The 14462-nt window shown below is 41.3% G+C and overlaps 1 pseudogene; it reads right to left on the bottom strand.

Annotated features, from left to right (window-relative positions):
- Positions 1-321: 321 nt before the first annotated feature.
- Positions 322-2904, bottom strand: LOC121400551 (annotated as a pseudogene).
- Between the last annotated feature and the right edge of the window lie 11558 nt (positions 2905-14462).

Here is a 14462-nt window from a genome sequence, read left to right as displayed (position 1 = left end):
AGGAGGAGGCTATGTTAGAAAATGAGGGGTCAGAAGTCTTGTGGGTGGAGTTCTTCACCAATTGTAAAGAGTCCAGCAAATTAATTGTAGGCGTATGCTATAGACCCCCTAATCTAAGTGAGGAGGAAGAGACAAAGCTCCTAATGCAAATAGAAAAGACTGCTAGTTTAGGTAAAGTCAGGGCCGGATTTACCCTTCTTGTCCCCCTAGGCCCAGCTACTGTGCCGACCCCCCCCGCATTTTCTGGGGGGGGGGTCGGCAATCATTTATGCAAAATAAAATAACACAGACAATAAAATGGAAATAAAATGGAAATAATTATGTATTAAACCATAAATAACTTTTAAATATAACCAATATGTATATTTGTAAATACAGTAAAAAAAATAACATAAATTATCTTGAAGTGTAGTCTGAGAAAATTTGAAAACTTTAGGATTAACAAAGCCTTTTAGAATGAACTTTCATCTTTGCAAACTTATCAATGATGTTGTCATAAGAAAACTTTCTGACAATCTCAGCTTCAATTGCAGGTAGAGCAAAGCTGTTTAGCCTTTCTTCACTAAGAGAAGATCTCAGGTAGTTTTTCACTCTTTTTAAGCAAGAAAAGGATCTTTCAGCACTGCAGTTTGTTGCAAGTGTGCAAAGAAAAATGCTTAATGCTACATACGCATTTGGGTAAATCACTTCCAGTGAGTCTTCAACAATGGTTTTCAGCAGCTGAGATACAGGGATGTCCAGGGCACCAATACATTTTAAATAAGAGCAGAGATGCAGGCATTCATTAGGCAGTTTGTCATCCAAGTCATTTGGGTACTGACTGCACAGATGATTTGCTTGGGCAAGCAAATCCTCATTGCTAAGCATGCTCATATTTTCAAATAAGCCGAAATTACTGTTCAGTGATTTATAAGCCTCTGCTCTCCTTCTAAGCTCATGGGACAGTTTATCCAGTATAGGGAGGAAAGTATTAACCCTGAATTTATCTCTTGGGCTTAGTTGTATGTGTCCTTGGGGGCTGACATCAAATGGCAATTTTATCTTTCTTGGTCTTGCAGTAGATGAATCATAATCTTCTAGCCCAGATAATTCCTTAGCATCTCTCTCAAACCTTTCAAATTCATCTCTGGTATCTTGCACAAGTGTGGTGAGACCATCATAAAGCTTTACAACTGTGCCAATGTCAATATTCACACACTGTAATCGTTTGGTTGTAGCATTAAACCGCTCAAAAATGAAGCTCCAAAATGAAGCTCCAAAATACTGTCATGATGGCAGTCTCTTACTTTTGCAAGTTTTTGCTTAGTCCTGCAGCCTCATTTTGAGTTGTTGGTGTTTGAGAAACATCATCGTCTATTGCATCCAGTGCTTCAATGATCTCCTTCCATGATCTTCTCAGACTGAGGCATGCATCACTCCTTGCTGACCACCGCGTAGTAGATAAATTCTTAACTACTGTAGCCTTCTGCTGTAAATGAGAGATCAACATTTCCCGCCTTGCAGAGGATGCAGAGAAGAAGTTGTATAGTTGTTGCAGAATGTAAAAGAAAGAAACTGCTTCCCTGCAACTTTCTGCAGCACTAGTTCCAACAAGGTTTAGCGAGTGTGCAGAGCATGGGATGTATACAGCTAGAGGATTCACCTGTTTAATTGGAGCCTGAAGACCAGAATAGGTACCTGACATGTTGCTAGCATTGTCATATGACTGTCCTCTGCAATCCATTATATCAATATGGTATTCTTTCAGAGTGTCCATGACTGCACTGAACAAATTTTCAGCTTTATGACCCACATTTGGAATGAATTTAAGGAACCTTTCTTTGGGGATGCCATCATTGTTAACATAGCGAATAACGAAGGCAAGCTGGTCTGTGTGTGATACATCTGGAGTTGAATCAACACTTATTGAGTAATATTTTGCTTGCTTTGCTTCATTTATGATAACTTCTAGCACACTGGAGGCTATAACATCAATGAATTCATAACATACAGTTTTGGACAAGTATGATGCACTGCCAGAACCAGTGTTTCCATACTTCTTGATGTGCTCAGCCAGAAAGGGGTCATGTTCAGCTATTGCTTCTAGAAGCATCAAGTAATTGCCATTTGAAAGTGACCCAAATTTTTCATCTGTACCTCTGAATGGCAAACCTCGCGATGACAATGTTTTCACAGCCGTAACAACTCTTTTTATGACATTCCTCCAGTATTCTATTTCTTGATTTTGCTTCTCAAGAAAAAGCTGGTCAACTCTGCCGCTAATTTTTGCCCTGTTTTGCATCTGCAAATAACAGTCTTTGTGAAACTTTGACTCTTCATGTTCATTTAGTCGAATGGATGCATTTTTCCAATCATTGAATCCTTCATGTGCTAACATGCCGATTCCACTATATAGATAGCAAGCTGCACAAAAAATCTTCTTACTCTTAATAGAATATACTAGCCATGGTCGTAGTATAGATTCTCTGTTCGGCCGTTCACTTTTAAACAGTGTATCAGACACCTGCTTTTGTCAGGATAGTGCCTGACGGATGATGAGAAGTCGGCCTCCTTGTTTTGATTGAAACCATGAAAAGCTAAGAAATCTTTTAGCTTTTCATTCTGTTTATCCCAGTCAACAGTATCAGATGAAAAGTTTAGGTTATCCTCAAAACTCTTATTTTCAAGAATCCTTGAACTTGGTGAAGAGATTTCCTCACATGGTTCTTCTTGAGTTCCTTCAGCAGTTGTCATTAAGGTTGAATTATCTGCCTGTTCTGCAGAAACATCTTCCTTGTGTGAGGTTTCCTCTGTAATATCTGTTGTTCTTACATAAGATGAAGAACAAGGTGACTCAGAAGATTCAACCTCTTCAGGTATAACATCAAGATCTACTCTACTAGCTTTCTCAAAGTAGGTCTCCATTTTTCGTGTATGCTCCAGTTCATTACTTTGCTTTCTAGCAAAAGTCCCCTAATGAATTGCGGCTTCCTGGAGGCCAGGCTCTGCAAGGCGGCCGGATCGGGGCTGAGCCGTCCCTGCACTGCGGGAGGTTCGTTTCTAGCTCCGTTAGACACGCACTGATGCCTGTTTTCTGGTCGACCTGCTAAACGGCAAAGAGCTGGTGTGTTAAAGTCTGCCATAGTCAGTACTACAATCGTGGGGCCAATAAGTGGAAGCCACAAACTCCGATTACCCAGTTGACTCTATTCAAGTCTAATAACATGGACACTTTGACTGAACAATATGTCTCACAAATTTTGGGGACTTTTTCATGCTGGTTTTTTATCTTTTACTTTTTATTCCTTTTTTATTCTCTATTTCTTTTTTTGTCTTAAACTTTAAGACACAGTTGTGTTTAATTTATGTATTTTTTATGCATTTATTAATTTGGATATTTAATTAGATATATTTTTGGACGATAAGCATGGTATATAAATTTTCAGCACATATTTTCCAGCACATCGGCTCACTTAATAGGTTCTTTGAGATAGATTATGAATAGGAGCTGTTGTTTTATTAAGGGTTAATACTCCCAACACAAGGGGCTATATAAGAAGTACTAGAGTCACTTTAGGTGTTATATGCACACTAGCACAGGTGGGAAGATGGGTGTTCCCATAAGTATCTATACAATACAACACTGACATATTACTAATGGGTTAATTTGTAGTATACTGACAAAGAGAGGGCCTCTGCACCATTAGCTTAGATTTAGCATTGATATCTGAGTTGTCTGAGGGATCATGACTAACTACATGTTCTAGGCTTCATGTTTCATGCTGTATATATTTTTCTTTGTATCTTTATTTTTTCTTTGTATCTTTATATATTGCACTTGGGGTATTTTGATATCCAGACCTTCCATCTACACTCGAACATTTTTACTATGTAGCGTTAACAATATAGCCAGGTGACTGAGCGGTGCAGAACAAAAAGCTACAAACTATTGCTACATAGTATGTTTTTATTTCCTTAATCATTTGAATTGGGGTTTTAATATAATAAATGTTATGAATTTTATTGTGTTATACATGTGAATCTAAACAACTATAGCAATTGTCGCATAATGATGATGATGATGATGATGATGATGCTGTCAGTCAATTGGCCTTTCCCGCCATCTAGGGTATATAAGGCCTTCATTGTATACTTGTCTGTACTTTGAGAAAGGCCTCGGAGAGGCCGAAACGTTAGTCTTTTTTATAATAAACCATTTTTATTTTTAAGCCCTGAGAGTGCGGACCTTCTTTGTTGAATTATATATATATATATATATATATATATATATACTTGATAGAAGTAGCCGCACTCACAGGTCTTATATAAAGGCTGGAACGCCAGCCTTTCTTTCTTTGAGAAAGGCTGGTGTTCCAGCCAAAACGTCAGTGTTCTCTTTTTAATAAATATCTTCATTTATACAAGACCTGTGAGTGCGGCTACTTCTGTCAAGTTTGAATCAGATGTGGAACTGCACCCAGGCATCTGTGATTCAGTTATCGTGAGTGCCGGTATTTTGCCTGTCAATTGTGCTCCAGTGGGCAGTGGCAGTATCAGTTAAATATTAATTATAAAAAAAAAAAGTAAAAATCCCTTTTCAAATCTTAGCAGCAGCATAATCTATGTAGTTAATATTTCTCAGCAGACAGCATTGTATAGCACTATTTTTTATTATTTATATGATTATTAATGAAATTAACTTTTTAACCTACCAAGTGTTGCAATAATTAAAAAATATAGGGCAATAACTTCTGCCACAGTCACTGCTGCTCAGTTGCAGGCTTGCAGGGCCGCGGGCAGCCAGCCAAATTCACATTACACATGCACATGCACTCCGCTCTGTGACCGTCCTCTGTTGTTGTCCTGACTCCTGTGCTGTTTGTTGCACTAGTCTCTGTGCACAGTGCACACACGCAGCAGGTCACGCGCTCACGTCATGAGCGCAGCACCCCCTCCCTATTCAGGCTGATTGAGGCTGGCTGGCCGCTGGCGCAGAGTGACGCATGCGCAGTAACGTGACGCCGTGATGACGTCACCTAACATCTTGCCGCCCTAGGCCCGGGCCTAGGGGGCCTTTCCCTAAGTCCGGGCCTGGGTAAAGTAATGATAATGGGGGATTTTATTTACCCAGATATTGACTGGAGCAACATTACTGCGAGATCAGTTAATGGGAACAAGTTTATAAACTTGTTGCATGACAATTTTATGGCACAGGTTGTTGAGGAGCCAACCAGGAAAAATGCTATTCTGGATCTAGTGATCTGTATTGATCCAGAACTTATAGCAAATAGCACGATACTGGTCCCAACGATACCGGTCCCTACCCTATACCCAAACTAAGGTTCCTGATCCCTGTTTGCCATCTATCTCCCACTCAAGTATTATATTGCAGCAAACCCCCTTTTTATGGCGCTAAGCCAATACCCCACAATCCTACTGAGAAATCTGCACCATCCCTGTTTTCTTAGGCACAATGCCCAGAAAATATTAGTGCAATAAAACACAGCAGATATCTGATCTCAACTTTGCCTCTTCATCAAATAATCTGACCCTGCAAGGTAGGTGAAATCCTCAGAAATAGTGTTTCTATGTAGTAATCTTGGAAACAAAGCTCACATGCAAATCTAGACTGGATTTTCATGCCTAGAAGAAATGTGTGTGGGTTTGCCTGAATAGTGCTGTGTAGAACCTCGGAGAGCAGAGAAGCTACCATTTTCCAGAATTCTTGGGCCACTGCGCAAGACCACCAGGTGTGTAGGAAGGACCCTCGTTCCCCACAACCTCTGAAGCAAGTGGCGTGTTCTGGGTTACCGCTAAGTTTGCTGATGCGTGTTGGTGTATTAAACCAACGGAATATGATTTTATATGCTCTTTCGCTAGAGGTTGCGCATACTGATGTTTTTTGGCTGTTTCCCATATGTATGACCAGGTCTTTTCTGAGATTGTGAGATCTAAATCTGTTTCCCACTTAGTCATGTATGGCTGTCGTTAGGGATGGGCGAATTTTTTCGCCTCGTTTCGCCGAAAAAATGACGCCCATAGACTTGTATGGAGACGCGCTTCAAAAAAAAAATAATAATTTCGCCGCGCGACAAATTTTTTTTGACGCCCATAGACTTTAATGGGCGTCTGCGACATTTCGCTGGCGGCGAATTTTTGGCGAAGCGAAACGGGTCAAATTCGCCCATCCCTGGCTGTCGTATATCAGTGGTGTCTGATGAAAGTTGGCTGTATAGTAAGGATATCAAGTGTTCTGGGTAGGAGCGTTTAAGACAAATTGTTTCAAAGTAGGTCATGGTTTGAGCATTCTGGGTTTTGATCGTATTATCGACATAATGTCTGATTTGCAGGTATCGGAAAAATTGTGAGTGGGGAATGTCATGTTTCTCCTTGTACTGTTGAAATGGTATGGTGATTTGATCCAGGTGAAAATCCGTAAGTGTGAGTATGTTTGCGTCTATCCATGGTTTAAAATCACTTGGGGTACATCCGGGGGGGGGAACTCTTATTGCAAAAGATAGTTCTATGTTTAGTGTTATGAGTGCTCAATTCAATCTTAATAGCTACTGAGTCCCATAGGTCTAGTGCTTGTTGTGAGGAGGGTAAGAGGTCTCTAGGGATAGCTCTGTTTGCCTTGGGGATCCAGAATAAGTGTGCTAGTTGCATGGGTGCCGTGAAATGATGTTCAATTATTTTCCATGGTTCCTCTGTAGGAGCATGCATGTGAATCATGGCCTCTACTCTGCTAGCCTGATAATATCTGTATATATGTGGAACTCCCAATCTTCCTAATGATTTCACCTTGGTCATGATTGTCGCTCTAATTCTGGGTCTCTTCCCTGCCCAGATAAAGTCTGAAATTGCTCTTTGAAGTGAGAGGGCTGTCTTTTCGGGGAAATTTATTGGCAGAGTCCTAAACAGGTACAAGAGTCTTGGCAATAGTGTCATCTAAACAGCCGCTATTCTGCCGAACCAGGAGAGGTGATATGTATGCCAGGTAGATAGGTCTTTTTTAAGCTTGTCAACAGCTTAAAAACAGTTTGGGATAATTAGCTTTATAAGGTTTCATAGGATGAGGTGAGATTGATTCCTAAGTATTCTAAGGATTCCTGTTCCCATTTATAATCAAAGTTGACCTGGAGTAGTTTCAATTCTAGTTTGGGCATTTTTAAAGGGAGTGCGTGAGTCTTGGTAGTATTGATTTTGTATCCTGATATCCGTTGGAATTGCTCTAAGGTGTGTAAAAGGTTGGGTAAAGAGGTTTGGGGGATGTGAGTGTGAGGATAATATCATCAGCGAAGAGGTTTATTTTGTACTCTCTATCTCCCACCCGGAATCCTTTGATGTCTGGGTTGTGTCTGATGGCATTTGCCAAGGGTTCTAGAGATCGTGCGAAAATTATAGGAGATAGGGGGCATCCCTGGCGCGTCCCTCCCTTTATCTCAATATATTTGGATAAGAGACCCATACTGAGTACCCTTGCAGAAGGAGTGTCATGTAAGAAATGGTGGTGGTATTTTCATTTTTTCCAAGATTGTGAACATATATTTCCAATCCACCCAATCAAATGCTTTTTGTGCATCTAAGGACAAAAGGAGGGAAGAGGGAGGTATTCTTGGTGCTATGCTATGCTTACGGATGCCATCTGCTGCCTGCCGCCCTGGTACGAACCCGACCTGGTCCATATGTATTAGCTGGGGTAGTAATGTATTAAGTCTATTGGCCAGTATTTTTGCAAACATCTTGATATCAGTATTTATCAATGAGATTGGTCTGTAACTATCACAGTTTAAGGGATCTTTTCCCGGTTTTAGGAGCATTATTATGGTTGCCATTTGCATGTGTCTTGTCAAAGGTGAACCATTTAGGAGTGATTGGAACAGGTCTTTCAGGTGTGGGGTTAAGAGTTTATCGAATTGTTTGTAGTATTTTGGCGTATAACCATCTGGGCCTGGTGCCTTAGTGGATTTAGCGGTTTTGATCACATTTTCTATTTCCTCCCTTGTTATAGGTGAGGCTAGCATATCCTGATCTTCCTTGGTTAGTTGGGGCGGAGTCCAGTCAGTTAACATAATGGAATCCATTGCAAGGTTGGCCTCAGGGGCTTTGTCAGCAAAATACAATTCCGTATAAAAGTTCCCAAACATGTTAAGAATTTGTTCTGCATCTCTCGATATGTTCCCCGTTTGGGTCCTTATTGCATGTATGGTTTGTGTGGAATGAAGAGCTTTCAGTTTACGTGCCAACATTGTGTGGGGCTTATTTGCATACTTGTAGTATTGATATTTAGTTTTACGCAAAGTGTAGGCTGCCTTGTCTGATAGTACATCTATAAGCTGCGTTCTTATGTTTTGTATGTCCCTGTATTTTTCCGGTGATGGTTTTTTTTTATGTGCAGTGGCTACATCATGTAGATTTTGGGAGAGTAGTTTAATCTCTTCTGTTTTGATTCTTTTAATTCGGGAAGCATGTTTAATCAGGATTCCTCTGATTACCGCTTTATGACGTCCCATCTGATAGCCAAGGAAGTATCTGTTGGAGTATTAGTCAGGAAGTATTCCTTAAGTGTGTTAGTTATCTCGGTAGAGATCTCCTTGTCTAGCAGTAGGGATTCGTTCAGTCTCCAGTTACCTCCTCCTCTAGCTTTTTCCCACAAATGAAAGAGCATTTCCACTACGCCATGATCTGACCAAGTGATGTCATGTATTTTAGCAGAGTGACTGTATTGTAATAGTGTGGGTTTGGTGAAAATGCGGAAGTCTATGCGGGAGTAAGTGGCGTGTACATTGGAGTAATACGTATAGTCTCTATCTAGTGGGTGTTTTTTCTCTCCATACGTCTACCAACGCCTCCTCCTTCAAGTGATTAATGAGGTGTTTTGTGTCCCTGTCACTGTTAATGGTTGTCTCTTTGTCTAAAATATCTTGTGACCTATCCACATTGTTACTTATTGTTGTGTTGAAATCTCCCCCCACTATGACTCTGCCCTCCGAGATTTTTGAAAGTTTGTTGAAGAAATTTCGAAAGAATGTCTGTTTGGAGGTGGAGCATATACTGAGGCTAGCGTAGTCAACTGGTTCTGAAGATGTCCTGTTACAATAATGAAACGGCCCTCTGGGTCTACATATTTCTGATTAAGGATGATTAAGGATTGCTTCTCCTTTGGTTTCTGTGGGAGAGTTTGCTAGGTATACCTGGGGACAGTATTTTGACATGTATTTGGGTGATGAGGTTTTACTAAAATGCGTCTCCTGCAGCAGCAAAATGTCCAATTTTAATTTAGAATAATCAGAGAAGGCCATAGTGCATTTTTGGGGCACATTGAGGCCATTAACATTATGCGGGCCTACCTTCAGATCAAAGGAGCGAGGAGCTGGGGGGGTCCGCGGGTCCATCCCGGATGATCCTTGGGGAAAATTGGTGTCACCTAGGTGATAGGCTGGTAAAAAGAAGGACGAGAATGGAAAATGAAGTTAATACAACCACTGGAGTTAAGGAAGAGGAGAAAAGGGAGAGAAAGGAGATATCAAAAAAGAGAAGACACCCCCCTCACAAGACAACCACATAGTACAATATAAATTAGTAAGTAGGAAGCTAATCTGAATGGAGCAAAAGGTGGGTGGAAGGGGTAGCGTAGTACAATAAAGCTGGCCATAGACGCAAAGATCTGATCGTTCGAATCGAGGATTAGTACGATTTTTGAACCGTGTGTGGAGAGTCCCGACATTTTTCGTCCAGCGGAGATCGGTCGTTTGGTAGATCGGACAGGTTAGAAAATTTCTGTCGGCTGCCGATAATATCTCTGCGTGTATTGCCGATCGTACGATTTTCAGTGGGAGACTGTCATTAGCTTTGGTTGGACATAGATATCGTACGATTGCTGTCAGGGGCAAAACATTGCTGATCTGTTCTTTAAGACTTTGATCTGAATGGTTAGTGGCGGGTCGGGAGATGGGAAAGTCCGATCGTCCGTTGAGTCGTACGATCGGATCTTTGCATCTATGGCCAGCTTTAGGAAGAAAGTCACAGAAAAGATGGGAGGAGGGGAAAGAAAAAGAAGGGGGAATAAAACAAATAACTAACACAAAATTATTATCGTCTCACAAAGTAGGAGACTTTTTTGTTTTTGTAAGGTTACCTGAGGGGGGAGCAAATTAGGATTAACCTTTAATTGGGGGGTCACGGATTGGCGTCTGGGAATTAAGCCTGTCCGTCTAGCCCACCATGTTTTATTAACTATGAATGCCCTGTATTTTACTAATGAATTACTTTAACTCCTGGTGTTCTGGGCTGAGGGGTATAACATTTATTAACTGTTAAGCTATTTAAACAAATTAAACCTTAATATACATCTACAAATTTTTATCCGAGTATAACTCTTTAAATATATGCTCTAGGAATGTTGTTGAAATTACAGACATTCCAAGGGATAATCCCACAAAGGGTTGTTTCTCAGTATCTGAACATTCCGAAAATGGAGACCTATTTTTCAATAAACAACGTTCTAGTTGGATGAACATTTGTTATTTTCTATGTCTGTTATAAATAATAGGCTAACTGCCATTCAGTTCGCGTTGGGCCATGGTGGTCTCTCTCAATGTCTCTCAACAACCAATTATGCCGATAAGTCCTGTTCGATCATGTCTTGCGTCTCTGCTTCAGAGGGAGCAGATGGAGGGTCTTGAAGGTAAGGTAGTGCTTCATCTATGTCAATGGGGTGTCTGACTGTGTACATTATCTTGTTGTGCTGGTAAGTAAGTTTAAAGGGGAATCCCCATCTATATGGTATGTCTTTATGTCGAAGTATTTCCGTCAAGGGTTTGAGATCTTTCTTCTTTTGTAGAGTAGTGGTAGCTAGGTCAGCATAGATTTTCGGGGTTATCCCTTCTATTTCTATCTGATTCGTTCGGGATGCTTTCAGGATGGACTCTTTGGTCTGGAAATAATGAAGACGCACTATTACATCTCTGGGAGGCATATTTGGTTTTGGTTTGGCACGTAGTGCTCTGTCCAAAAGTAGGAACTTATCCTCCGTTCCAGGTATAAACGCCTTGAAGTATTTAGGGAGGAAAGTGTCCAGATGTACTGTTTCAGGTATATCTCGAAGACGTAGATTATTTATTCTGGTGCGGTTTTCCAAGTCCTCATGTGCATCTTGAAGGTCCAGGATAAGGGTTTCCATGTTAGAAGCAGTGTCCTGGACAGAGTCTGTCTGTTCTAGTTGGAGGACCCTTTGGTCCAATGCCGTGATTTCTGATTTGACTTTGGTGAGAGAGTTTCGTATTTCGGTTTGAATCTCATCTTTAAAGCAGAAGAGGAGGGATTTCAATTCGTTTATATCTTTTTTGGTGCAAGGGGATTCCAACTCTTCTTCTGTAGCTGGATTGGATTGTTTTGCAGCTTTTTTTGTTGCAGCTCTGCTCCTAAAAAAGTCTGATGATCCCTCAGGGGGGGTTAGATGCTTGTTTCTGCCTGCCTCCCTTCATGATGTTGGAGGGAAGATAAGTGGGGGATCTGTAGGGAGGTTTGTGTAGAACTCGTTTCCACCTGCTGGGCTTAATTAGAGACAATTTGCTTTTGAAGGAACAAATTTATCAACTTTGCTTAGTCTGTAGTGGTTGTTTTTTAAGGTGTGGTTGGTAAAGTAGCACTATAGGCAGTCCACTGAACTTGCCTGTGTGATAAAGTGTGAGTCTTGTATAAGTGCTCGTCTGGTTTGCTGACCCTTGATGATGATGCTTTTGAGTAATGAGTTGCACCACCTCTATTGTAGCTTTGTATAGACGGTTTATGTGAAGATTTATGCCCAAGTGTCCTTATAGTATGCTCTCAAGCTGAGGTGATGATGTGGCTCGTCTACCGACCTCCGGAGAGACCCGGTACTCGGCTGATTATATGTCTCTGGGGACAGACTGGTGAGTCACAGTTTTAAGGCCATAGGTGCCTGGAAATGTTCCCTACTCTGGGAGCTTGTTTAGGCCTTATATCCCACGTATCTGCTTGTGGTATTAGTCCCTGAAAGAGGGTAGTGTCCAGGCCTAATGGGAACCAGCCGTCAATTATGTCCCTTGAGGCCTGACAGTGAGTAGGCCAACAGTGCTGCGCAGTATTTCCTGACTATTCTCTTAGTCACGTTCAGGGTTATTAAGCCCAGACCGTTCTCCCCACCTCAGGCCACAAGAGGTTCTCTGTGAAGGGGCTGTAGAGACACCCTATCTCTCTCACTGTCTGTGAGCTGGGTTTGCATTCAGGCCTTCGTCATGTGTAGCGGCAGAATCCTATTAGGTGCGCTTATCGTTCCGGCGGGTAGTGCCGGCTATGCAGTGAAGAGTCGGCGGGGACTTCAACACGCGATGCTACTTAGCGTGATCGCGCTGAGTGACATTGGACCTGCAGGATCCAAGATAGCTGCACCCACAGTTCTTGGCCGGCCTTTCCTCACCGCAGCGATGGGAGCCGACTTTGTCGGGAACTTCCGCTCCAGAAGACGCGCAGGCCACTCGCCTTTCACGCCTCACGGGTAACCGATTCTGTGGCTGTAAATCGGTGCCGAATGCTGACTAGATGCCGGAGGAGGTTAGTTTTATGGCATTTCAAGTAAGATTAGGGTGCTTATGTAGGCTTATGGCGAGTGCAACTGGAGGAGCTGTGAGGTTAAGCTGCCATCTTCCTCAGTGTCCAGGCCACTCCCCTTAAAACTTTTTTTTAATTACAAAGCGGCTACCCAGAAAAGCTCATAAGGGGCACATTTACCAAGGGTCGAATTTCGAAGTGAAAAAAACTTCGAAATTTGACCATTGAATTGTAGTAGTTCGATATTCGAAGTCAAAGTTTTTTTGATCAAATATTGGACTATTCGATCGAAGTAAAATCGTTTGATCGTTCGATTAAAACCTTCGATCCGAACGATTTAATTGAACGATTTTCAAAAAAAAAAAAAACCTTTGACTTCTAAAAACTTAGCCAAATGTTGGCTATAAGTTCTAGGAGGTCCCCATAGGCTAACATAGCAATTCAGCAGGTTTAAGGTGGCAAAGTATCAAGTTTTTTTTAAAGAGACAGTACTTCGATTTTCGAATGGTCAAGTATTTTCAATTCAAATCGAAGTCGGCCTATTCGATGGTCGAAGTACCCAAAAATTTACTTTGAAATTCTAAGTTTTTGAATTTGAAAATTCATTTTGACCCTTAGTAAATGGGCCCCTAACATTTGCCTTTAGATTGTAAGAAGGTAATGGCAAATGTGGAGAAACATAAAGCAATACTGACACAGTTCCATACCTATTTGGCATTGTCTTACTGAAATATCCCTGAAAAAGGAATTGTGTGGATGGCAGCACATGCTGCTGCAAAATCTGTGTATTTCATTCAGTATTATTGATGCCTTCCCAGATGTACAAGCTATCCATGCTTTTCCCTTCCACACTGACATTTCTCCAGATTCTCTCTTTTAAATCTTTTAAATGATATTATGCACTGTAGATGATGAAATCCCCAAATTCCTTGAGAAGCATTAGGGCAAGGCCAGACGTGGCGTCTTTGCGGCGTTTATAAAAAAGAACAGCCAGGCGTAAATACGCCACTGAAACCACATGCGACTGTCAACATGCGTTTTCCATCACGTAGGATTATTTTCCCAACATGCACTTCTCATTGAATTTGGACGCCATATTTAAAATACGCTGCGTATTTACGTAAAATGTGGTTTCAAAAGTGTAGATCCCACAGAGTCTATTGTTTGGTAGTTTCTTGACGTATTGGCGTTTCTGCAAAAAAAACGCCAATACTGGTGTCCTGTGGTGGATTTCAGCTTGCAAGCGCCCTGTGTGAATTGCCATAGTGCCTTTCCATTCGTTTCAGTGGTAGTGCAGTTTATGCGTATTTACGCCTGGCTGATCTTTTTTAAAAACGCAACGTAAAAACGCAGCAAAAACGCAGCGTCTGCCCTTGCCCTTACTCTTAATTGTTTCAATATTTGCCCAAACAGTGTGTCATGGACTGGAGTAAACCTCCCCCTACTTCTGAGAGACCCAATCTCTCTGGGATTCGCTCTTTATAGCATTGCACAACTTCTCTAGTCTTTTGTTGCCCCTGACCCAACTTTCTTAAAACGTGTTTTTGGCCACATATCCAAATTGAGAAAATATTTGAGAAAACAGTAACATTTACAAAAGCGATACCATGTCTCAGTTTCAATATTTGATATCTTGTACTGTTTGCAATTAAATATAGGGTTTAAAGCAGGGGTGTCCAAACTGCGGCCCGAGGGCCAGGATGCATATGAATGCGGCCCAGTTTGGTTCCCGAGGAAACGTCATGTCACAAAGGATATAGTAGGAGGGGGGACTCTGCCCATTGCCCAGTTAGTAATAATAATATAATAATAAGTCTATTTAATATCCAGGTGTCCCATATTCCAATGTATAGCTCCATCTGGTTATCCAACTGGCATTGTATTTCTTTTCTGTGTATTTCCTTTACTTT

Source organism: Xenopus laevis, chromosome 1L (assembly GCF_017654675.1).
Source record: "Xenopus laevis strain J_2021 chromosome 1L, Xenopus_laevis_v10.1, whole genome shotgun sequence".
Classification (NCBI taxonomy): domain Eukaryota; kingdom Metazoa; phylum Chordata; class Amphibia; order Anura; family Pipidae; genus Xenopus; species Xenopus laevis.
The sequence above is the reverse complement of the archived record's forward strand: the minus strand, read 5'-3'. Positions and strand labels throughout refer to the sequence as shown.